Source organism: Heloderma suspectum, chromosome 3 (genome assembly GCF_057233095.1).
Source record: "Heloderma suspectum isolate Gila_16-S chromosome 3, 16-S_ref, whole genome shotgun sequence".
Lineage (NCBI taxonomy): Eukaryota > Metazoa > Chordata > Lepidosauria > Squamata > Helodermatidae > Heloderma > Heloderma suspectum.
The window spans coordinates 225,535,511-225,559,374 of record NC_139460.1 but is presented as its reverse complement, the minus strand read 5'-3'; the positions used below and the strand labels follow the sequence as shown (position 1 = coordinate 225,559,374).

The following is a 23,864-nucleotide window of genomic DNA, read 5'->3' as shown; positions in this document are numbered from 1 at the left end:
TAGCTTTGCTGGAAGAGAAGGTGAAGAGAAGAATGACAGGATATGTAATAAATAAATAGACAGCAACTTAACTTAGTCCAACTACCTTGTTCCATTGGTTTCAATAGAACTTAGTGATAAGAAATTTTAGCTGGATTGTGGCCAGAGTATTCTGCTTTTTCAGACCTAGGATCCATCTTTAATCCTAACTTCCAACAGTACTTAAAAAAACCCAGTTTTTTAACTTAAAATTTTCCTCTTTAATTTTTAAGTCCTTTAAAATTGTGGTAGCTAGTGCAATCCAGCTTAGGCCAGCTTGTGACCCACTTGTGGTTCTTGATGCATCAGTTGAAAACTAGTGACATACATTAGTTGCACACATAAAGAAAGGGCATAGCAGTTTCTTAATGTACCATCATTAAGGGCACACTCCTATGCATGTTTAGACAGAAAAAATGTCTTAAGGGAATTAATCAAGAATGATCTGGCACTGATATCTGAAGCCAGCTAAACATATATACAAATCAAACCGTGATATTTGCTGACAAAGTTGTTCACCACAGGGAAATATTACCATAAGTACCTAGAGTACATGCTCTATTATTAAAGAATTCCAAAATGCAACACTAAAGTTACAGGTTGCTTGATAGTGTGAGATCCAAAACTGATGCTGCTAAAATGCTTGAAGGGAGATGGCAAACATGCTGCCTTAAGCATGCTAGCTATCCTTTTGCTGACAGCTGCCAAACTATTGTACAGAAATGGAAAGCACCAGCCCCACTAGAAATAGCACAGTGGTATGCAAAAATTTAGGAAGTCAGAATCATGAACCAATCAGGCCATAGCTTCAGAAACAAAAGCTGCAATCCTATGCACACCTGGGAGTAAGCCCCACTGAGCACAGTAGGACTCACTTCCATATGCATGCATAAGTTTGATATAAAATACCAAATCAGTAGCAAAGCCAATTAATGTAAAAGCAGCAACCCGTTAACAAAAATAACAAAGGGACATAGCAGTGTTCTTTTGGTAAATATATGAATAATTCCATTCATTTTTTTCTGTTGTGATTGCAGTTTCTGTGATTTATGTGTGTACTAATCTAGTAATATTATAACTGTTACAAGTGGGAGTGGCTTCAAAGTAGAACTTGCTTCGCAATGTTTTTCCCCACCTTCACCTTTAACCGTGGGTAAGGGGATGGGATTTGTGTGCATGAAATCCATGATTGTCCTCCATTTCCTTTCTGGGGGGGGGTCAGCATTTTTGGGGAGGCTAATTTCCAATGTGTGCTTGTACAGCTACTCCATGGTGAATAACCACACAAATTTTTATTTTAAAACCTGCATCGCTACACAGTTGTGCATGTATTTATCAGTTTTAAGGAACCTGGAACAGTGGTATTACCTCCTACTTCTCTTGCACCACTATACTATAGCTTGTGGCATATACTGGCGCTATAAACATAAATGATAAAATGCAGATGGCCTTTCATACTCCTCCCACTTCTCCTGCAGTTACAACACTATGTGTGTGGCGCTTTATCACGTTATAAACACAGCAGAGACTGCAGTGTATTAATTAATTTGGGACCACAGAGCAGAATTATGTGTGTGGCTGTGTGTGGGTGTGGTCGTGAAGGGGTTCGTTGTAGGCCCTACCTGGAAAAGTTAAGCATGTGTTTAAGTCTCCTGTTTAAGTTAACAAACCTTAAAACTGCTTAGCTGTTAAAAAGCTGGATTCTTCCCTTTATTTTCCTCCCACTTATTATATTAACTTGTAAACGTTCTTGCCATAGCACTAATAGAACACTACTAACCTTTGATTTGTTTCCCATCTGTACATGTTGTAGTTACTCCCAATGCATCATAAATGGCATTGGCTTCATAAGACAGAAAATATCTTCTGACTGATAGTACAGAGTATACTGCAGAGAGATGTTTATATGATTTCTGAATAAAATAACAGTGGCTATGGTATTGGGTATATATTTCATTTATTTCTGTATATAGATAATGCATAGAGTAAACTTCAAAAATTCAGATTCTCCCTCCACCCTCTTCTGGTGATGACGTGTTCCTGATACTGGAAGGGAATATAGTAAATTAACTGTAAGTTTTACAGCCCAGGACTGGTTTCCAACTTGCCATAATTATGGGAATTGCTATGTTTTTTTTTATATAAGTCCAGAATAAAATTGCTCACCACCTGCAGCCAACTTTTGAGATATTCAAGTTCCAAAAAATATTTACAAGATCACTTTTCCCCCTCCTCCTCTTTCAGGGGGAAAAATATTTTGCATGCAAAGATGCCCAGTTCAGTCAAATTGCAGACTTTCATAAAGCAGATGGAAACTTCACAATCTCCCCCCTTCCGCCACCCCCCCAAAAGAACCCTTTTAGTTAACAGCCTTTCTTCCCATAGTTAGTTGGCAGCAGGGTACAGTTGTGTGCTCCACTTCTGAACAAAGTCCTGAATCGAGCCATTGTTTCCACTGCGATAGCTTGCATTTTTTCACTGGACAGAGAAAGCAGGGTGTAAAAAAGGCACCTTGTGTAAAACTGTTGGCAAGACTTGGAAGTGAATTAAGAGCTCCACAAGGTCTGAGCGCTGCTGCTGCAGCTCGGCTCGGTTATTGAGCCCTTAGCTCAGACATTCCAATGTAGTGAGGCAGCAGCGAGGGACTCGCGCTACACACGACTCGCCTCTTCTGTTGCAGCCAATTCGTTCAGAAGCAGCAACAGCCGCAGATTCTCCTCTTTTGCCGCCGAGGTTTTAACTCGCAACCGTTGCGCGCGGATGCGAGGGGGACACCATGGCTCGGGATCAGATTCTTGTCCGCAAAGATGTGAAGAGGCCATTGCTTCCTCAGAAGGAGGCATTGGGAATTACCACTTAAAGGCAAGCAGCATTCTGTGGCTCGGAGGTAAGAGGAAGATAACGTGCAAAGTTGTCTATGAAACTCAGCTGCCTTTTCTTCTTAGCGTTAAACCCAGCCAACCAACCCAAATCCTTCCCGTGGTCCAGGTGCCGCGGTCGGTATGGGTTGATTTGTATTTAAGCCAGAAATACCTAAGGTAAAAGAAAGGTAGAAGTGTTGAATTTGTTCGATAACCGTGATTATTATAGGCTCCGGGAGTTAAAGAACTGAGATTTTCAGTGATCTACTTCGTAATATCCTTGACATGATCGAGCAGATGAAATTAATAAATGCAGTGATATCTTGATTGGAACCCTTTAAGAAGTATAGACAAGGATGGACGAAAAATACAAATCATTGGTAGTAATGATGTACCAATGTAGTAATTGGTACAAGGAACATTGTAAGTGTTCCTTACAAACTAGGAGGAGGTTAATGCACTGGAAACAACGAGATATACGGATGTTTTGGTTGTCCAAATTATCGAATGTTATAGAAAGGCAGCCCAATCCTGTGCAGCTTTACTTGGAAGTAAGTCCCACGTTGTTCCTGTGTCTGGACAGAATCGCAGTCTTAAACGGGGGCGGGGTGCTGGTGGTGCGCGCGTGTGTGTACAGAACTTCAGAAGGGATGAACTACAAAGGAATGTTTTGAGGAAGTGCTGCTATAGGGCAGCCTGCTGTATCTAATGCCATGCCTCACAGATAACCTCCACCACCTTGCAGGTGCGTAGTTTGAAGAAAGGAAATCTGTCCCTCGTTCCCTGTCCCTGTGTTGGTTTTCCCTGTCGAATACAAGGTGTAGTAGTTTGCGGGGGCGGGGATCTGGAGTGAATTTTACGGTGTTCTGCCTAGCGTTAGTACTGGATGGAAAGTCCTCGATCGTGGACAATACTTATTGCTGAGTCTTAGATTAAAGAAGGAAGCCCTTTTGAAAACTTCTCATCCCCACGCCCATCCCCAGTACCGTGATCTAAGTCAATGTCATAGAAACAACATCAACTCTTTTCAGAGTGCATTCATTTAATATGCGTGATTGCTCAGGGCCCCTTTAAGTCTCACGCACTCTTGTGAAGGGGCAAACTTTTGGCACCGTTTAGGAGATGTGGAATCGTTGTCTGACGCCCTAATAATAAGGCTCCTAATCTTTCCCATGTCCTGTGATACTTTTGAAGCTTTACGGGGGTGGGGGGCGGCTGCAGCGGCGGCGGCGAAGGGTTCCTTTGGCATGACTGTTTTGGTAAGCTACCTTCTCCTGCCTCAAGTGACTGTCCGGAAAGAGAGAGGGGAGGGAGGAAGCAGTCCTTTAGGTACTACAGGTATTTCTCAATCAGTTTCTTGCACAATACAGTTATGACTCTCCTGTGTTGCACACAGCCCTCACATCTTCCTCAAAGTTGCCCTTATCTTGTAGGAACACTCCAAAGGGTAATATTTGGTACCTGGGAAAACATGACTTTTTTCCACATAGTGCACTCAGCGTTGTTTGGAATGATGCTGGTAGAATGTGCTGTATATTGTCAGTGATACTATTAGTGATGAAAGATGCACAACTCTTCCAATCCTGCTTGCTTATACCCATTTTAAGTCAAAACCAGGTAGCCAGAATCTTGTGGTCCATGATAATGCAATTAACAAGCTTGGTAATTAAAATCAAAGTTCAACAATGGAGTACAGATTTTTGTTTGAATTGCACAGAACTGTCTTTTGACTTGATGTTCTAGAAAAAACACAAACATATTTTTTCAAATAGATAATTCAGACTGAGGCCATAGAGTTAAGCTGTTATTTGCAGATCCTTTCAGCCTTAAGATGAGCATGGAATGCGCTAATTCTCAGAAATTCCCTGAAGGATGTGCAGGTAACCTTGCTGTTGTAACTCCATTAGAGGCACTTTTCTAACAAAGAAAGGACTAGCCACAACATTTAATAGGTTTATGCAGATATTCAGTGCTCATGTGGAGGTGATGGAGACCAAAATTTGCCAGTCCTGCCCCCTCCCGGCCTCTGCACTAGTTGCCCACATATAGAAAAGAATGTCTACATGGGGCATACCAGTGCCTGAATTACAGGGTTGGGGGAGATGGCTCCTGGACCTCTTTTTTTTTGTGACTGCCCCTTTAGCTAATTTTCTTGGATGGCCACAGAGAAAACTGACTTGGCTAAAATGTGGGAGGGGAGAGTCAGGGAATGGGGCCTGTAGATTTAATTAAGGTAACTTTCCCCAGCATGGTGCCCTCCAGATGGCTTGGACTTCAACTCCTATTAGCCCCAGCCAGGATGGCCAATAGTCAGGAATACTGGAAGATGTAGTCCAAACCATCTGGAGGGCATCAGGTTGGAGAAAGTTGCATTAAGGGTTCTCTTACCATTTCCCCCATAATTCAAGCATATGGATGTATGTGTGTATTTGTTAATTGCTTGACCAGCACACCAGATAAAATGTAGTGAACACAGTGTGTTCTACACTAGGCTTATATGACCCTATAGAGATGTTAATGCATTCAAATTGAAAGTGCTGAGGCATGTGGCGGATACATTAGCCTGCCCCCTCCATTCATACATAGAATATCAGCAGAGAACTAAAGTCTCACTGTTTGTGACCTGCACAAAACTTTTGACTGTATGTTCAGAAATAAATAACACTACAAAAGTGGACAATTCAGAGTTAATTCTATGTTATTCTCTAGCCTAGCAGCTGTGTTTTTCCTTTGAACACAAGTAACATTTTATGTGTGTGTGCCTGAGATGGAAGATCTAAATGCCTCCCTCCCAAAATATAAATGGCTAAGGGTGCAATCTTATGCATGTTTAAACAGAAGTAAGTTCTACAACTCACAGCATTTCCCAGCCAGCATGGAAATTGTAGGACTTATTTCTGTCTAAACATGCATAAGGAATTGTAGGACTTATTTCTGTCTAAACATGCATAAGGTTGCATCTGGAGGGAGCAATCCTATGGCCGCTAGTCAATGGCTAGATGGCCATAGGATAGGTTGGTTCTATGAGAACTGACCTCCACCCCCTGCTGCGCTGCCTCATAACGGAAGAGCCCAGAGTGGCAAAAACGGGGCGTGGAAGTCAGAAATGTTGGTACGACACATCCTACATGTCATCCAGCTGCCACTTCCCACGCTCCGAGGTCCCTCGGCTAGACAGCTGAAATAGGCTGTGTAAATGCAGGGCGGCTGAAGCGCGGAGGAGATATTCCCTTCCATGCTTCTCCTGCCCTGCATTGGATAGGCGGTCAGCTCCAAGTTTGGAGGTGGTCGCCTATCCTGATAGGATTGCACTTTAAATAACTAAAAAAGTTGCTGCCCTTTCTGGTGCCCTGACTGTGTAGAAGCTAGGGAAACCCTTTGTGCAGGAAACACCACCAACAATGGTAGCTGTGTTGACTGTAAGGAAAATTCTAAAATCCATATTAGTGTAATACCTTTAATAGGCCAACCAAAAGATCAAAGAAAATATGAACAGTTTCAAGATTTCCTTTATACCAACAGCCCTGATTTCACCGATGAGTGGTCTAAAGACAGCGCCTAAGCAAGCTTCTACAATGAAAGGTGCCTAGCTTGAGCCTTCTTAGAAACTGGAATTCAGAACCTCTGCCCTAGCAGGTTTTACTCCTAATCCTATATTTTGGGAAAGATTTCCTCCATATGTTGTGAAGGTAGGCATTCTGTACATGATCAAAAAGTCATTTTCTTCACATACAGAACTTCCCCATCTGAAAATATGTGAGTAGCGTACTTGTACTGACGCCTGTCTTCTCAAATGTTTGTTCCCGACATCATTTGGCAGATATGGACACATTGAAGTGAACAGGAGTAGTTTACTCTTCACTATAATGATAGTGTGGACAATATAAAAGAGGAGAACACTCTGGTGTTGATATGAAAACCACTATTCTTCAATAAAGGAACTTCAAAGGAAGACTCCAACATGAAACTGCTGAACTAGAATTTATCCATAAGTTTGATTCTATTCATTTTGGTCTAAATTAATTTGCTCTCCCACAACAGGTATTACATTAGCATAGCAAGTAAGGAAATGTGTGATGTTGAGTGGTCAATGTACTTGTCTTGTACACATTTTAGCTTTACATAGAACTGCCAATATTATGTACCTCTTGCATCCTACTATTTGGTTCCAGTGTTTTACTCTCTTCTCTCCATACCTTTTGTGTGTGATTCATATCTTTATCTACCAGCAGAGGATATTACTTCATGCATCTGCTCTAGCTGGCTTCAGTGTATGAAAGCTTATGCCACAATAAATTTGTTCATCTTTACGGTGCTACAAGACTGTTGTTTTTACTGCTGAAGTTATTGCTGTTTGAGCGGGGTAGGCGTGAACATTAAATTTCCTTCCTATTTTATGCTTAATATATTCACTCAGAAGCCCCATTCAGTTCCATAGAGCTTACTCCCTAATAACTGTGTACCTGGGCATAAGCCCAATTGAACTAAATAAGACTTACTTTTGAGTAGGGATGTATGGGATCACAAATAAATTGGTATACAGAAGGCCTGTTGCCTAATCGGCCTAACCCTTTCTTCCTTTTCTTTTTTCCATACCGCCCAATAGCTGAAGCTCTCTGGGCGGCTCACAAGAATTAAAACCAAAGAGCACACAATCAAGCAATATAAAATATATAAAACATTAAAACCACAGTATAACCCTCTGGAGTGTGTCACGTTGTATATGTTGGAGAAGGAAGTATTTTGAAACTGGTAAAACTAGACAGCTACTTGCTTCTCGTTTCCCGGGAAGCGCCCCCTTTCGCCTCCGTCTAACCGCCTTTCTCCACGCCGGGGGAAATGTGTCTCTATATCTATAAACGTCCACCCAGCGTCTCTGTAAGGTAGTTGGGCCGAGGGAAGATGCGGGCTTTGACCACCTCCTTTCTCGGTGGGAATGGCCACTAGTCGCAATCCCCTCGCACAACTTTTAAATTCTTTGCCTGCCTGAGCTTTTCCCCGCCCACTTAGGCGCTGTGAACCTGACCAGTCGCCTCTTCTAGGTCAGCCCAGGCCGACAAGCGACGCCGCTTCCCCTCCTTTCTCCAGCATAGTTCTGGGAAGCGGAGGGCGAAAGGGGAGCCCTCTGGTTTCCCTCGGCTGACTAAGGCGGGAAACCACCGGGGGATGGGAGGGCTTTATTTCTACGGAATGGCAGGCAGCCGCCGCAAAAAGAGGAGCTGGACGATGGAAAGGGGTTTTCCTGCAGTTTTCTCTCGGAGAGGGTGAGACGCTTTCACGGTCCTTTTCCCGAGGGTCTTGTGGATATGCTTTCTGCAGGCTTATCCAGGGAACGACTCTGTTGACGGGTTCTGCCGAATGGCGCGGTAAGGGTGGCAAGCTCGCCCACTCACCCACCCATTTCTTCACGGGCGGGAAGAAGTGGCAGGGGAGGTACTTGTTCACACTGCGCCTTCATTATGCTCTCGCCGCGGTGGGGTTGCCATACTTTTCTCGACAAGAGGCTCTGTGCCGTTAAGTTATAGTTAAGAAAAGCTCGTCTTGCTCAGAGTATTTAGATTCCCAACTTCTTTACAGGTTTTTGCTCCTGGGCGTTTTCGAGCAGGCTGATCTACGGTATTAGCAAGTCACTGACAATTATCTACACTAGGCGAAACGCTTCAGCTGCTGACTTCTCCAGCCCAAACGACTATTAATGGAACAGAAGCGGACCAGTCAGGATTTCGTTTGGTCAGCTGGCAACCTTAACAGCTTTCCTACCAAAGAGAGTGTGTGAAAACAAATGCTGCACCTCTTTCTATACTTCTTACAGCTGTTAAAGCGGTAGGAGCCCTGCCAGGAAAAACAACACAGGTGGCAACAGTTCATTTCTGGGCTTAAAAGTCTGCTCCCCTTCCTGGGATACAGTTTAGATGTTTGGGCTGTCTAAAACCCATGTCTAAATATATAATGTCTTTCTTAATTTCTGTCTGAAAGCATAATATATATATATTTTCCCTTGTTGCTCCCAAAGAATGAAAGAACAGTTTCAAAAAGCTTGCCTTTGGGCATTTTGATGAAATGATGAAAAGACTAAGGAGTCTTTGTGTTGGGCTCAGATCTCCACTTGGTGTGAAATGTGGCCTTGGGTCAGTTGCTATACTTCAGCTTAATCTACCTCATAGTGTTATTGTCAGGCTAAAATAGGATATTTCCATGTGTGCCACCTTGAGCTCCTTGGAAGGAGGATGGTATACACACATGATCATGTTAAAAATAAAAATGAAGTGGCTGCTCTGGTAGAACTACTCTCCATGATCTGTATCAGCAATCATTAGATTAGCAACATCACCCATATGTTGGAAGGGTGGAAATCTCCACCCTAAATATGACAGTGACACCTGGTTCACATGTAACAGCTAACTATGGGTTGTTTAACCCATAGTTAGCTATGGCTGAGTGGGAGCGAGCCAGTGTGCTCCCTCCTGTGTGCTTGTCACTTCCACTTTCCTAAACAACTGAGGAATGCCCTATTCCTTGTTTGTTATCATTACATCTGAACCTGGGAGCTCTGGGTCGTTCATGGGTTAAACAATCCAGAGTTAACCCATCAACAAACCATGAGCAAAGAAGGCAGAAGTGGGAGATTGAGTGGGAACCAGCATGCTTGCTCATTCCCATGTCCTCACAAAGAACCCATGGTTGTTTGATCATGCAAACCTGGTTTTAGTGAAAGCATAACTAATCTGCTTTAGTTGTTCTTGAGTATGGAAAACTAGTGGTTGTAGTTTACGTATTGCCTGTGTTTATATTCTTTCCATATCTTATGACAACATAAAGGACCATTTTACAGGACTGCTGTTGTTTCAATACCATTTTATTCTGTGTTCTTCTGGGCAGATTTTTTCTTTTTATCCCAAAATGACCTTCTTGTCAAGCTGCTATTTAATAGTGCTTCAGAACAACAGGTATTTTATACAAACAAGATGCTGTTGAAACATCACTGGTTTAGTACTTCACAAATGGCTGAAAACACTTAAAAAAGGTCTGCTGTGCTACTCATGCTTTTTTCTTTAAAGCATAAATTTAATTTGTTAGCATTGCTGTTCGACTGGACATAGAGCTCAAAAACTCATGTAATCTCACCAAAAGAAGTTGGTCCATCAAATATATTATTTTCTTACATGGCTACAGTTCGGAGTAAGCTAAGAATATATATAGACACATCCCATTTATTTAAATTGCTCTTCTTGTTACTCTAATGAATAAGGGTGCTACCAGATTAAGATTTGGATCCATCATTGTCATTCTGTTAGCAGAACAGATATTGCTGGCGGAATGGGACTTCTCCATCCTCTCCACCCCCTTGTAGCCCCTTGTGTGCCCTCCAAATCTGCTCTGGAGGTTAGGTGACCCTGTGGAGCAGATTTGGGAGCTGCATGGAGGGTGGGGAAGAGGACAGGGGAAGTCCCATTCCGTCAGCAATATCTTTTCCACTGGTGGAATGATGATGTTGGATCCAATCAGAGGCTTTTATTGTGCAATCGCCTTGCCTCATTCGTTGAATTTTATGGGAATCCAGATTATATCATCTACCACTTGTAACCCTCCCATGTTTACCCATTGCTTCTCTGTTGTGGCTGTTTTTCAATAAAAAATCTGTTAAGGAGGGCAACATGGAATAGCTGCACAATGCCTTTTGATTGGGCGTGCTAGGAACCCTCTGTCTGGAATCACTCTACATAGCTTAATGTTTCAGTAACAGCAAGTTCACAGACACTTAAAAGTATTTCTAGGTGAAAAATAGGCAGTAAAAATATAAGTAAAAGTGCTTTTCATCTGTGTTTTAGCTTCAATGGCTTCTAATTTATAATGCACATTTATTTTTTTATTTATTTAGAATATAATTTCCAGAGGGAAATATATATGTAGTTGGAGACATAGGAAAATGAGAGCTGTAAAAGGGCAACTAACAGAGCAATCCTGTGGTCCCTGGACAAGCATCCCGGGCACCATAGACTTGTTTGGATTCCCCCTTCTAAGATCAGAGACAGCGCTTCAGCCTTGGAAGGGGAAGTTGAAGATCCAACTCTCCTCCCCCACCCCCTCTCAGCTGGCTCAGAAAGAACAGCGCTGGCTTCTCTACAAGGTCAGAAAAGTGACCTCAATTCCCTCTTTTTCCCCATTTGCAGTAGGGGGCTTTTGGACACAGGCTCCCCCCCCCACTCAGCACTACTTTGTGCTGTTTCATCCTTTCACTACATCACAGTAGTGCTGTTTTCCCATTCACAATATGTAGCCTAGCACAGTAGCCACTTTACCCATTCACAGTATGCAGCCTGTTTTTCCCATTCATAAGAGTGCTGTTTCAAGTATTCACAATAGCTCAGTAGCTGCTTTACCCATTCACAGTATGTGGCCTGTTTTTCCCATTCATAACAGTGCAGTAGTGCTGTTTCAAGCATTCACAATAGCGCAGTAGCTGCTTCACCTATTCAGATCATGTAGCCTGTTTTTCCCATTGACAATGGCGCAGTATCTTTTAAACTTTCACAGTATCCCAGTGGTGGATGAGAAGGTAGAGGTGTGGGGTAAACTACAGGAGCTTAACTCAGCACTTCCAGTAAACTTCCCTGAGTAGGGGAGTGTGGACAGGGGCAGGGAACAAGCCTTTATCATTTGCTGAGCAGTAGAATCATAGGGTTGGAAGGGGCCTGCAAGACCATCGAGTTCAACCCCCCGCTCAATGCAGGAAGCCTGATTCTCAGGCAGTCTCCTATCCAAGTACTAACCAGGGCTAACCCTGCTGAGCTTCCGAGATCAGACGAGATCAGGCGCATCCAGCCCTACCTACGAGGTTGATGACATTCAGTTCTACTTGCTGGACTTTGCCCATTCAGCCCTAAAGTATGTGGGTCTCAAGTGCTGTGTGACCCATGAAAGCGGGTTTTAGGTAGTGTATACACTGCTTCTCTTGCTTCGTGTGCCCCTGATGGTCCAAAGTGATTTCATGAAAATCCAGATCCATTTCCATGTATATTGGGCCCTGGACTTGATGCTATTGCTGGAAGTTTGAGTGGCATTGATGATTAGGAGTGCCTTTTATTGGCTGAGACAGATTCTCCAGCTGTGACCTTCTCTAGAGGAAATGGCCCTTGCTACAGTTACACATGTCTTGGTTGCATTCAGACTGGAGTACTGTAATATGTCCTACGTGGGCTGCCTTTTATGGTTTGGAACCTTCTGCTGGTGCAGAATGTTGTAATCTGGATACTTGTGGGGCTCAAGCAATTGAAACGCATAACTTTTTATATCAGCTGTACCTGCTGACTATCTTGGTTTTGTATTTATAATATTTTAAATTGTTTTATATATTATAATATTTTTAGATTTTTAGTTTTATGGGTTGTAATTTTACAGATGATAATTTATGTTATAATGATTTTTGTATTTTTAATAAGTTGTGAACTGCCTTGTCTGAAGGGTGGCTGACTGGTGGTACGGCCTTGCTTGGATAATATGGACAGGAATGGGGAGGAAAGGCCCAATAAGGCCTCCAGCTGAGTCTGGGGCACAGTTTTGCCACTTGACCAGATGGGGAAAAAGGTGAGCTACCCTCAAAGCCCAGGAAAGGCCCACTAGTTGCCTTAGTGGTAGTGTATGGTGCCAAAGTGGCTCCTGCTTGAAAAATAGTGAAGATCACTGGTCTATGCCGGTATTGTATCACACAGTTTTAAAGGAACTGTCTGTCCATAGTTGGCCACAATTGTAGTATATACTGTGGTGACCTCAGGTGGATATGGAGAATTTGTTCTCCCTCTCTAGTTATACTAGAACTTGGTATCACCTGCTGAAGCTGAACGGTGGAAGATTCAGGGCAGATAAAATGTATTACTTTACACAGTGCATAGTTAAACTGTGGGATTCACTACCACAAAATGTAGCGATGGCTCCAAAGTTGGATGACTTTAGAAGGGGATTAAACAAATTCATGGAGGATAAGGCTATCAATGACTGCTTGTCATGATGGCTATAGAATGCTTAAAGAATGCCTCTCGATGCCAGTTTCTGGGGAGTACAAGCAGGAGGGTTTGATTGCACTCATGTCCTGCTTGTCTTACCACAGGCAGCTGGTTGGCTACGGGAAGAACAGAATGCTGGACTAGATAGGCCTCTGTCTGATCCAGCGCAGCTTGTCTTATGGTTTTATGTCACAAGCAGCCACCAAGACCCCCAAGGGAGCCCACTGGACCCTCTTCTACTCTTCCCCACCCACCATCCCTAGTCACAATTTCTTTCCCCCCTTATGTTCTCAACAGGCTTGTGGGCAGAATACATGTAGGCTGGCATGATATGAGACATGCGCAAAGATTATCTTATCTTCCCTTCTGTTTGAGACCCTTCAGATTGATTTGGTGTCATATTTTGGAAACAAGATGAAGAAAATTCCTAGAAAAGCTCTCAGTTTTGGAACTTGGATATAAACAATACTTATACAACAAATTATGTTAACATGTTGATAATATTGGCTGCAGCCTTGTATATAGTAATATTTTACTGATATGTAACTGTGTGGATTTCTGCTGCTATTAATGGATGTTGTATAACCGGATAAGTCATCTTAAAATACCAAGTTTAATTGCATGCATTGGACATAAACCATTTTTTTTTAACAGAGAAAATTCTACTTTGGGTTGTAGGTCTTGGTGGCAGGATAATTGTATTATCAGTAGGATTCTTGTAGAGAATCCTTGTAGAGCCAGTGTAGTGTAGTGGTGAGAGTGACGGACTGGGAGCCGGGAGATCCGGGTTCTAGTCCCCACTTGGCCATGGAAGCTCACTGGGTGACTTTGGGCCAGTCACAGACTCTCAGCCCAACCTACCTCACAGGGTTGTTGTTGTGAGGATACAACGGTGAGGAGGAGGATAATGTAAGCCGCCTTGAGTTCCTTGCGAGAGGGAGAAAGGCGGGGTATAAATGCAATAAATAAATAAATAATAAATAAATAAATTATGTGACTTTTAAAAAAGCGTGCTTAAGTGCCAGGGTTCTGATCTCTGTTTTTGGCAATAAAACTGTTTGATGGAAGTTTTTTGCTGCTGAGCACCACTGTGAGAGAGGGGGGCAGGTACCCTTACTGGAGGATGTTGCAACATGGCAGAGGCATGGAGGTGGACACTTCAGCTTCATGAAGGTGCACAGCTGCTCTGTGAGTAGCAATACCTTGTATGGGCTTCTGACATCATGGCATAAAATGGGCACTGCTACCTGCTCAGCAGCTATGCACTTTTGTGGTGCTGAAGTAGGAACTCTGCTTCCACAACTTCCTGGTATCTTCTGGTAAGGGTGTTGTGTTCCCTGCTTCATGTGGTGGCGCACAGTGACAAAAGTCTACCCATGAACCACCATATGAATTGCTGCTGTGCTATGGAGTTCTTTTCTTTTCTTTTCTTTTCTTTTCTTTTAATGAACTATAAATGAACTATAAACCTATATACCTTAAAGCACTTGTACTTAGACTGATTTAGGGCTAATCATTCACTGAATGTTTGACCCAAATTAAGGTTATCATTTTGTACAGTAGTTTTCTCAAGTCCCACTTCAAGGACAATGACATGACATCCAGTAAATATGTAATGAATTGGAGGTGGTAATATCTTTGCTGCAAGGACTATACTGTTCTTTTTCCTCTTAAAAAAAGAATAACTGGAATAGATGTAATGCATCTGTGGTGTGTTGCTGCAGGAGAAGTAGTTAGCCTTGCTAGGTTTTGCCACTAAAGAAAAGTTAGATAAGCACTCCCAGGTGTAGCAACGTTGTGCTTAGATTCCAAAATACCTAAAATAATAAAATAACGAAAGTTGAGAAATGATGACATGGGTGTGGGGTCCCCTGTCTGTGATCTGAATAATGACAATACCCAATCCAATAGGAGCCCATCATACTTATTCTACCATATCCCATACAGCAGTCATGATACCAATAGAAATGGTTGTCTAGAGGAAGAATAGCAATTTTCCAGTTATAAAATATTGTCTCTGGAATGCCTGGGAAATACTTATCCCTGCAAAAGAAACATTGTTTAGTGGGAATTTGCCTAGATCACATATTCACAAATGTTAGTCATGTATATTGGATTCTGTGGATTGAATCCTAAGATAAATTAACTTAAGGAAGCTCATGCCTTCCCCACTGAAGCCATTTCTGCCCCCTGAAAATCCTCTCTGGAGGGTCAGGGGCCCTCCTGAATGATGTGGGATAGGGTGTGGGGAGGATGGGGTGTAAAGGGGAGGAGAAGATGGGAAACTTTCCTTCAGTGAATTTCCTTAGGATCCAAGCTTATGTGCTTTAACTTAACTGAGTTGTTGATTAAGTAGATAATGGATCAAGTTGATATTCAGATATTTATCTTGATATTAAAACATGAGTTATTCCAGTAGTGATATAGAATTGAATATGTGAATAGTATTTAAAGCATTTATTTGAGAAGAATGTTTTAGTTCTACTTGAGTGCACAAGTGCTGCATACCTTGCATCTAATAATAGCATTTTTTTTTTAACAGATGACTCTCCAGTTGCATGTGACCTTGCTTAATGCTGTAGGACTTAGCTGTTTGTTGTTTCAGACAGTAGCGGTGTTCTGATGTGGGACATTTCTTCCCACAATATTTGTCTTCATCTGTGCTACTGTGGACAGCAAAAATGCAACTGAAGTGAATTAGAGCAATCTTTAGGGTTTTACTACAGAACAGGATTTCAGTGGCTAAACGGTAAACGCACAATCCTATGCATGTTTAGACAGAAAAAAGTCCCAGCTTTCAGGAATGCTGGGAGTTGTAGGCCTTCTTTCTGTCTAAACATGCATAGGCTTGCACCCATAATTGGCTAACTTCTCCTCCATACCAGTATGAGGCATCTACAGATGGCATTTAAATTATTTTTGGATATCAATGAACAGTGGTTCCAGATGGAGGGCTCCTGGTACTAACAGGCAAAAAGCACTGTGCAGCTACTCTGTTTTTCTTCTTTAATGTTTTTTTTTTTCTGGTAAGAAAAAAGACATAAGATATGGCAGGAAATCATGGGTGGACTACGAATTGAAAATTATTATGTCGTCTGGATTCCCCATAAAATTCCATGAATGAGGCAGTGCAATTGCACAATAAAAGCCTTATTTGGAAGCACCCAAAGTTTTAGCTTTACTCTAAGTGCATTACATTAGAAATATTAGAAGGTACCTTTCATCAGGATCAGACCAGTGGCCATCTAGCTCAATATTGTCTACTGATTTGTCTAGAGTTTCAGACTAGGGCCTTTCCCAGCCCCAGTCGGAGATGCCAGTGAAAGTTGGAACCTCTTGCATGCAAAGCATGTGCTCTGTCACTGAGCTATGCTCCCTCCCCTAATGACTGCACACTTTCATTAAATGAAGAAGAAATAGTAAAACTGAGCCTTATGGGGTTACAGCTTAGACTTGAAAATAGTCCAATCTCACGTATCTAAGTCCTATTTAATGGAAGTTACTTCCAGGTAAGTGTGCATGGGAATGTGGCTTTCTGGTGCAATCCTATGCATGTTTAGACAGAAAAATGCCCTGCAGTTCCCAGCATCCCACAAGCCAGCCATGCTGGCTGGGATATACTGGGAATTTTGGGGAATTTTTCTGTCTAAACAAACATGCACAGGATCCTTGCTTAATGGAGTAAAATTCATTCTCTTATTTGATAATACAAAGTTCCTTTAAAGGATTGCTGTACATTCATAAAATACATGCTTGTTATAGACTTTGTATCTTGTATGTCTTTATCTTGATTAGTTTAAATGTTTCTTTTTTATTTCTAATTTTCTTGTTCCCCACATATACTTCCACCCAGATGATTTCCTAGTATCTGAAGAAAAACATTCCAGCAATGATGAGCAATCACTTATTTTCTTTCTCTGGGAAGTTGGTTTGCAGTACTTGTGGAATGCTGAGATTGCACAAAGTCACATAAAATATAAGGGCTTGGACCTGAAATTCAATAGGATGCAGGAATCATTCACTTTACTAAAGCTGTTTTCACAAGTGATCAAAATCATTTAAAAATTGTATCTGTATTAAAATATTTTCCATTAAAATTGTGTGAAAGGAAAACTGGAAATAGTGAGATAAATATTTAGAAGAAAGAAATAATTTGGAGACAGATAATATAATAACTGGAGAGATTTGGTTACAAGCACATCATTTTTCCAAATTTAGGTTTACATATATCTCAAAAGGTATCTAGTCTGTCTGCATGAGATAACATACTTTGTTTTTAGTTGATGGGCTAAAATCTAGACACATATGCTGGGACAAATTCTCTGAAATGTATCATTATAACAGGATTCAAAAATATAGATTACTTGCAAAACAATCCTAGATGGCATTTGAGGAGCCATAGAATGGTGTGTATCCCTCTGCCTGAGGCCATAGACACAATTATGACCTTGGGGGTAGGAATCCAGATATGGATTTTTCAGCCTCCCACTCCTCAGAGCCACTGCAGAAAGCATCATAGCAGCTTCTGTTCTGATGTTGGGGAGGATAAAAATTGGGCGTTCCAGTGGGTGAAGAGGAGAGGTCTTATCTGCTTGATCCAAGAGCTTCTCTGTCGCTATCACTGTCCGTCTCTTAAATCATCTAGACAGTTGCCAGGCCTGTCTAGCTGAAAAAAAATTAAATGCAGGAACAGGAGACTGTAAAAGCCCCCAGCCTCCTCCCACTTTCTCTTGCTAAGAAGGCTTTGGATAGAAAGAGGGTTCCAAGATCAGAGTCTTCTTGTCAATTGAGTGCCAGTCCCTTCAGATTCTACTCCAACTTTTATCAATTGTCCTTATGTATTTTTGTGTGTGAGAGGCACACAATAATACGCTTGAAAACAATTTTTTTTTTAAAATGGAAAGATGACCAGTTACTCAACTTGATGAGTGACAGAAAACACCATGCAAGAAGGTAGAAAGACTGTATTTTCAGTTTTAGCTGAGTGTTTTCCTGGTTTAATGTAACAGATTTCTCAAATGATTTCATGGTCTGAATGAGTCAGATGTTGAGGTGGACTTTCTCCCAGAGACTGATGTAATTGGCAAAGTCAAAGTAAGCATGGTTCATGTTTGCTGACCAAATATTGTTTGTGGCATTCTAAACAGGGCTGCATCAATACTACAGTACTGAAAATACAGCTAATCCTGACCATATTAAAGCAAATGGATTTGTCTTTTACCTGTGTGATTCAGAAATTCAGCTTTATTTACTGCATAAATGTATTATGTGATTGATCACTTATGCTGTAGTACTTAACCACGTCTAGAGTAGACCAAAAGTGGAGGATTTTTTAAACATCATTTGGATTATTGTGTGATATTCTAAACTTAATCATGCAGAAATAGTACATACCCATTGCCGTAAGTTTAAAAAATAACATTCATTGATGGTCACAAAGTACACATTCATGAATGGTAAGAACCTGTAGCGGACTTGTGGTTTGCAGAATGTGAGGTAGAGGGATGTACACAGTCTGACAAACCTAGAGCAGAGGCACAACCATTGCTTCTCACTGCCAGGCCATTATTTATTCATAATATGTGAGTGCAGATTCAGTCAGTTTACTAATGAAAACAGGCAGAGGCATTGTCATAATTAAGTCCACTTTTGGCAACCTCACCCATTTTGTTATATATCAGCTGTCACACCTGGCACATGTTTACACTTAAAAGTGGGTGACGTTATGGTAAAAGATATAAACACTTCTAGTTATGTTAGCAAACTCAGTGTTACAGTTGCAACATGCCACTTGGATGTGCAGCATCCTTTGGAGGTTTATTGTGGTCCCGTCATCTCTTTCTTCCCTCTAAGTGGTTTGTGTTACATGAAGAACTATTCAAGGGCAACCCCCCCCCCCCCGATTATTTATCATATGCTTTGGACATTCTGGTCCTGAAAAAATAGCTTGGTGTAATGAGACAAAGCATGATTTTTATCAACATATTTATTCTCTGCATTTAAAAAGATAATAACCTTCTGTTTATGCTGTATATCTGTTGCAAACCTGTTACAAAGAACTAGTTCAATAATCAATGTAGCGTCACCATTTCGATCAGAAGACCTTTAGGATGGTGCATAGGTGAGTGATTTCTAGTCATGGGGGGGGGGATTTCCTTAGCGATGGGTTTAGTTCGCTCTCCACTTTGCTGCTCTTTTTACTGGAGTTGAATCTACTCCATCTGGGGACACAAGGGGCTTGAAAACCTGGATTATCCCGAAGCCAACCTGGGCTCTCAGCAGGTCACATGGCAGTTTACTGTGAATTGTTTGGGTGGCTACTGGGTGGAGTCTTGTCCATGTCATCATTTAGCGAGCCTGTTCCCTCCCTCCCACTTTCACCTTGTTCCACCCCTTCTGCTTTCTCTGACCAGTTGTGTGTGTTAGCACCCCCACCCTCCCCATCCTATGTCCCACCCTCCCCACCCAATTTTTTTTAAAAAATGTTTTCCCTCTAAAACTGCAATAGTGTGATAGCGACAGGACTAAATGCACATTGATTTCATTTTACTTGGGGTGCTGGAACCATCAGGTGGAATAGTTCTTTCTTGGGGGACTTTGCCCATTCCCTCTTGTTTCCCCAATGGAAGTAGTTTTTTCCCATTCCCATTAAGAAAATCTCCAGGAGCGCAGCAGTGACCCCTCACATTACCGCAGTAGTGGGGACACTCAATCACTTTAGGTAGTCTGCTTTCAGTCTTTAACATATCCTCCCTTTCTGTGCATGTTTACTCAGAAGAAAGAAATAAATCTCCCTCCCCTGCAGTAAAAGGGTTAAAGGCTAACTTTAGTAACTCACTGAAAGTGCTCTTTTGCTTCTCCAGTGCTCTCTTAAATTGCTATTGTGATGTAGTGCTTCTTTGATGTCCTGTAGTTTCTCTGTTAGGTAAAATCACTTCTCCGCTTTATCGCAGTAACTTCTCATTGTGAGCAGGGGGAAGGAGAAAGGGGGGTTGGAAGCAATAGGCAAAAGTGCACACACGGGGAAAAATGTGGGAAACAAACCTCACTCATTGGTTTCCCTACCTTTTTTTACTCTATTTCCACCCACCCCATACCCCACTTGTAAATAACTCCAGCCCCCCTACAGGGGGTTGGTGAAACCAGAGCACTTACTTCGGGTTCACGATATAGTGGCAATATGCTATTTCAACATTGTGCTATTACGCAGTGTTGATTTGAGAGGATTTTTTTTTAAAAGGTAGAGGCTTCCAAGCAGAGCACACCTATACTTTTGGGGGGATGGCCGCCAGAGGATAGTGGTAGGCAAGGCGAAGTAAATACCATGAGGTAGCTCAGAACTCCTGAATGGCCATCTGCAAAATGGCGGAAGTATCAGGGAAACACAGGGAGGGGAAACATTAGGGGAACACCCCTTGACTGGGGTCAGTGAGGTCATCGCCAGGTGGAAGACACACCTGTGGGAAGGGCTGTCATGCTGAAGTAAGTGAAGAGGGTTGGTACACACCGCAACAGAAGCATGGTCAAGCTGAATTAAGCAAAAGAATTGGGCTAAAACTAGTCTCAGAAAAACTGGGTTTTAAATCTCCAGGATGGCTGCGGGATGGCCACGACATCAAGCGCCCTGAATGACCCCCAGATACAGCCAACTTGCAGCAAATCTCCTGTGCGACACACACTTGCTTTCATAATTTCTCTATTCTAGATTGTGATAACAGCTATATAGCACGTAACTGTGTACTCTCACAGCTTTCTGTATTATTAACATTGTTCATCTTCTTGTGTTGCCAAAGCGAGTTTTTGCTATGTTTTAGTCTTTGCATTTAATCCTTGAGGGCTGCAAGATTGAGAAAAGGTAAGAGGTAGAATATTCAGTTAGGCTTTAATTGGTCTTAAACACATATTTTGATTGGTAGGGCTGCAAATGTAAGGACATACTTAATTTTTTGAGGCTTTTTTTTGGTTCTGGTGTGTTATTTTAAAAAAGGAATATAAGAACATATTAAACATAGACTTCTAATGAATTGTATCTCTGATTAAGAAATCTGAAGTTCTTTTTCAGTAACTCAAAAAGAGGCTATAATTAAGGTTTTGGTAATACGTAAATATTTAAATTTAATTGATTAAAGGCGCAGTCCTATGGCTGCTAGACAGTGTCTGGACGGCCATAGGATTTTTCAGTTTCTAGGAACCAAGCTTGGGGCCAGGGCTCCGAGCTCAGTTCCAAGAAACCTCACTCCCCTCTTCCCTGCCACCTTGTAGGCAGCGCAATTTGTCCCCATCTCCACGCTCGTAAGAGCAATGCAGAGCAGGCAAAAAGGGGGTGTTCCCAGGGGAGGGGAGGAGACCGTTGAAGTGTTGTTAATGATGCTTCCTATGCATTGTCCAGCCTCCCCTTCTGCTCTGATGCACCTCAGCTTGACAGCTGAAGTCGGCTATCTAGCCACAAATGCAGGGCGGCTGGAGTGTGGAGGAGAGGATCCACTGCCACTGCTCCGCCTGTCGTGCATTACATGGTTGACTGCCTCCAAGTTTGGAGGCAACTGACTATCTGCATAGGATTGTGCCCTAAAAGACAGATGACTAACTGATTAAAATTCTTTAAAGGATTGACCACCAGAGAATTAGACTACCTAGTTTTTTTTGTTTTTATTTCCAGAATTCAATAGAGACAATTTGAAATGAATATGATAATTGAATAGTACTTTACCTTACAAATAGTGCTATTGATCTTCCTAGAATGTTGCATAGCACAATTGCTGTTGGTCGATAATTTTCCTCAGTTTTACTATTTTTATTCTTGCAGCCATTATTTGATTGCATGCCATAATGAATAGGAATCCCTATAACCATACGAAAGAAGAATTCCATTCATTTTAGGGGCTTTGTTCCTTCGTAAGGGGAGGGCTTGAAACTGAAGCACTTGCTTTTCATCCTCCCCATAAATTTTAGTTATGTGTATGCCAATTTGTGCAGGCCATATAATCTTAAAAAGAGCCATGCATAAGAGGAGCCTATCTAGTCCAGCATTCTGTTCTCACAGTGGCCAACCAGATGCCTTTGGGAAGCCCACAATCAGGACACCAGTGCTACAGTACCCTCCTGCTTGTGTTCCCTGGCAACAGGTGGGTGGGAAACTGCCTCTGACACTGGAGATAATGAGCTTCATCACAAGAGGCTTTTTATTTTGCAATTTACTGGGGCTTCTGTTCCGCATTCTAAGCAAGATAAAGATCAGCGCTTTACACAGGCAAGTTCTTTGCAGCCTCAAGGTGGAGAGTTAGCCATGAATCAGTGGGTCTCCTGAGGGATTCAAGTCTCTCTCTCTGCAAAGCAGCATGGTGTGTGTGTGTGTGTGTGTGGCTTCATTGTTGTCAGCTGTTTACATGGGGGGGGGTGTCGTTGTATGCTTCTTCTTCTTCCCCAGCCAGCTCCACACTGGCTTTGAGCTTCTCTTAACCTGGCCAAGAAAACTCTCCTCCCAGCCCAGGTCAACAGGCAGACAGGCAGGGCGGGGGGGGGGGGAGGCAATTGTGATTTCCCTGCTAGCCCATTGGCTTATTCTTCCCAGACTGTGATTATAGCAGAACCACACATTTACGCACAGCCATTAAAACGGATTTACATTTAAACAGTGGATTATCTCTGGGGTTTTTTTGCGGGATAAAGGTCAAAAACAGCTGGATTTCCTCTGGAGGCTGACGGCATCGTGTAAGTTGCCCACAAACTTCCGTGAGAGACAAGTCATGAGTGTACGGTAAATGCCTTGTGTACGGTAAATGCCTTGTGTAAAGACAGCCCATATGTAGCCTTCAGGACTAGTAGCCATTGATAGATTTTGTCCTCCATGAATTCGCTGAATACCCTTTTAAACCTGTTTAATATGTAGCCATTGCTACATATGGTGGTAGTAAATTCCATAGTTTAATTATGCTAATTATGAAGAAGTAGTTCCTTTGCTGTGTCCTGAACCTCCCACCATTCTGCTTCATTGGATGACGCCTTGTTCTAGTTTTAAGAGAAAGAGAGAGAAAAATGTCTCCCTATCCACTTGCTCCATATCATGCATAATTTTATACTCCTCTATGATGTTCTTCCCCTTCATGGATCACTGCCTTGTTGTGGCGAAGGGGCTTGCGTAACTCAGTGAAGCCATAAGCTATGCCGTGCAGGGCCACCCAAGACAGACAGGTCATGGTGGAGAGTTCTGACAAAATGTGGTCCACTGGAGAAGGAAATGGCAACCCACTCCAGGATTCTTGCCAAGAAAACCCCATGGAACGTATCACAAGGCTAAAAGAGATGACGCCGGAAGATGAGCCCTCAGGTTGGAAGGTGTCGAATATACTACTGGGGAAGAGCAGAGGGTATTTCCAAGTAGCGCCAGAAAGAGTGAAGCGGCTGGGCCAAAGCCGAAAGGACACTCAGCTGTGGATGTGTCTGGTGGTGAAAAGAAAATCCGATGCTGTAAAGAACAATATTGTTTAGGAACCTGGAATGTCAGATCAATGAATCAAGGTAAGCTGGAGGTGGTCAAACATGAGATGGCAAGATTGAACATCGACATCTTGGGAATCAGCGAACTAAAATGGACAGGCATGGGCGAATTTAATTCAGGTGACCATCATATCTACTATTGTGGGCAAGAATCCCTTCGAAGAAATGGAGTAGCACTCATAGTCAACAAAAGGGTGGGAAAAGCAGTACTGGGGTACAATCTCAAAAACAATAGAACCATCTCAGTACAAATCTAAGGCAAACCATTCAACATGACAGTAATTCAAGTCTATGCCCCAACCACTGATGCCGAAGAAGCTGAGGTTGATCGGTTCTATGAAGACCTACAACACCTTCTAGAACTAACACCAAAAAAAGATGTCCTCTTCATCATAGGGGATTGGAATGCTAAAGTAGGAAGTCAAGAAATCACTGGGATAACAGGCAGGCATGGCCTTGGTGTACAAAATGAAGCAGGACAAAAGCT

General features: G+C 42.2%; 1 long non-coding RNA gene across 1 annotated transcript; it reads left to right on the top strand.

The window, feature by feature from the left end:
* Positions 1-2,671: 2,671 nt before the first annotated feature.
* On the top strand, positions 2,672-7,198 carry LOC146350833 (uncharacterized). The gene is made up of 3 exons (XR_014789428.1): positions 2,672-2,905; positions 6,402-6,568; positions 6,700-7,198. It is a non-coding gene; the product is annotated as an uncharacterized LOC146350833 (long non-coding RNA).
* Positions 7,199-23,864: the final 16,666 nt, after the last annotated feature.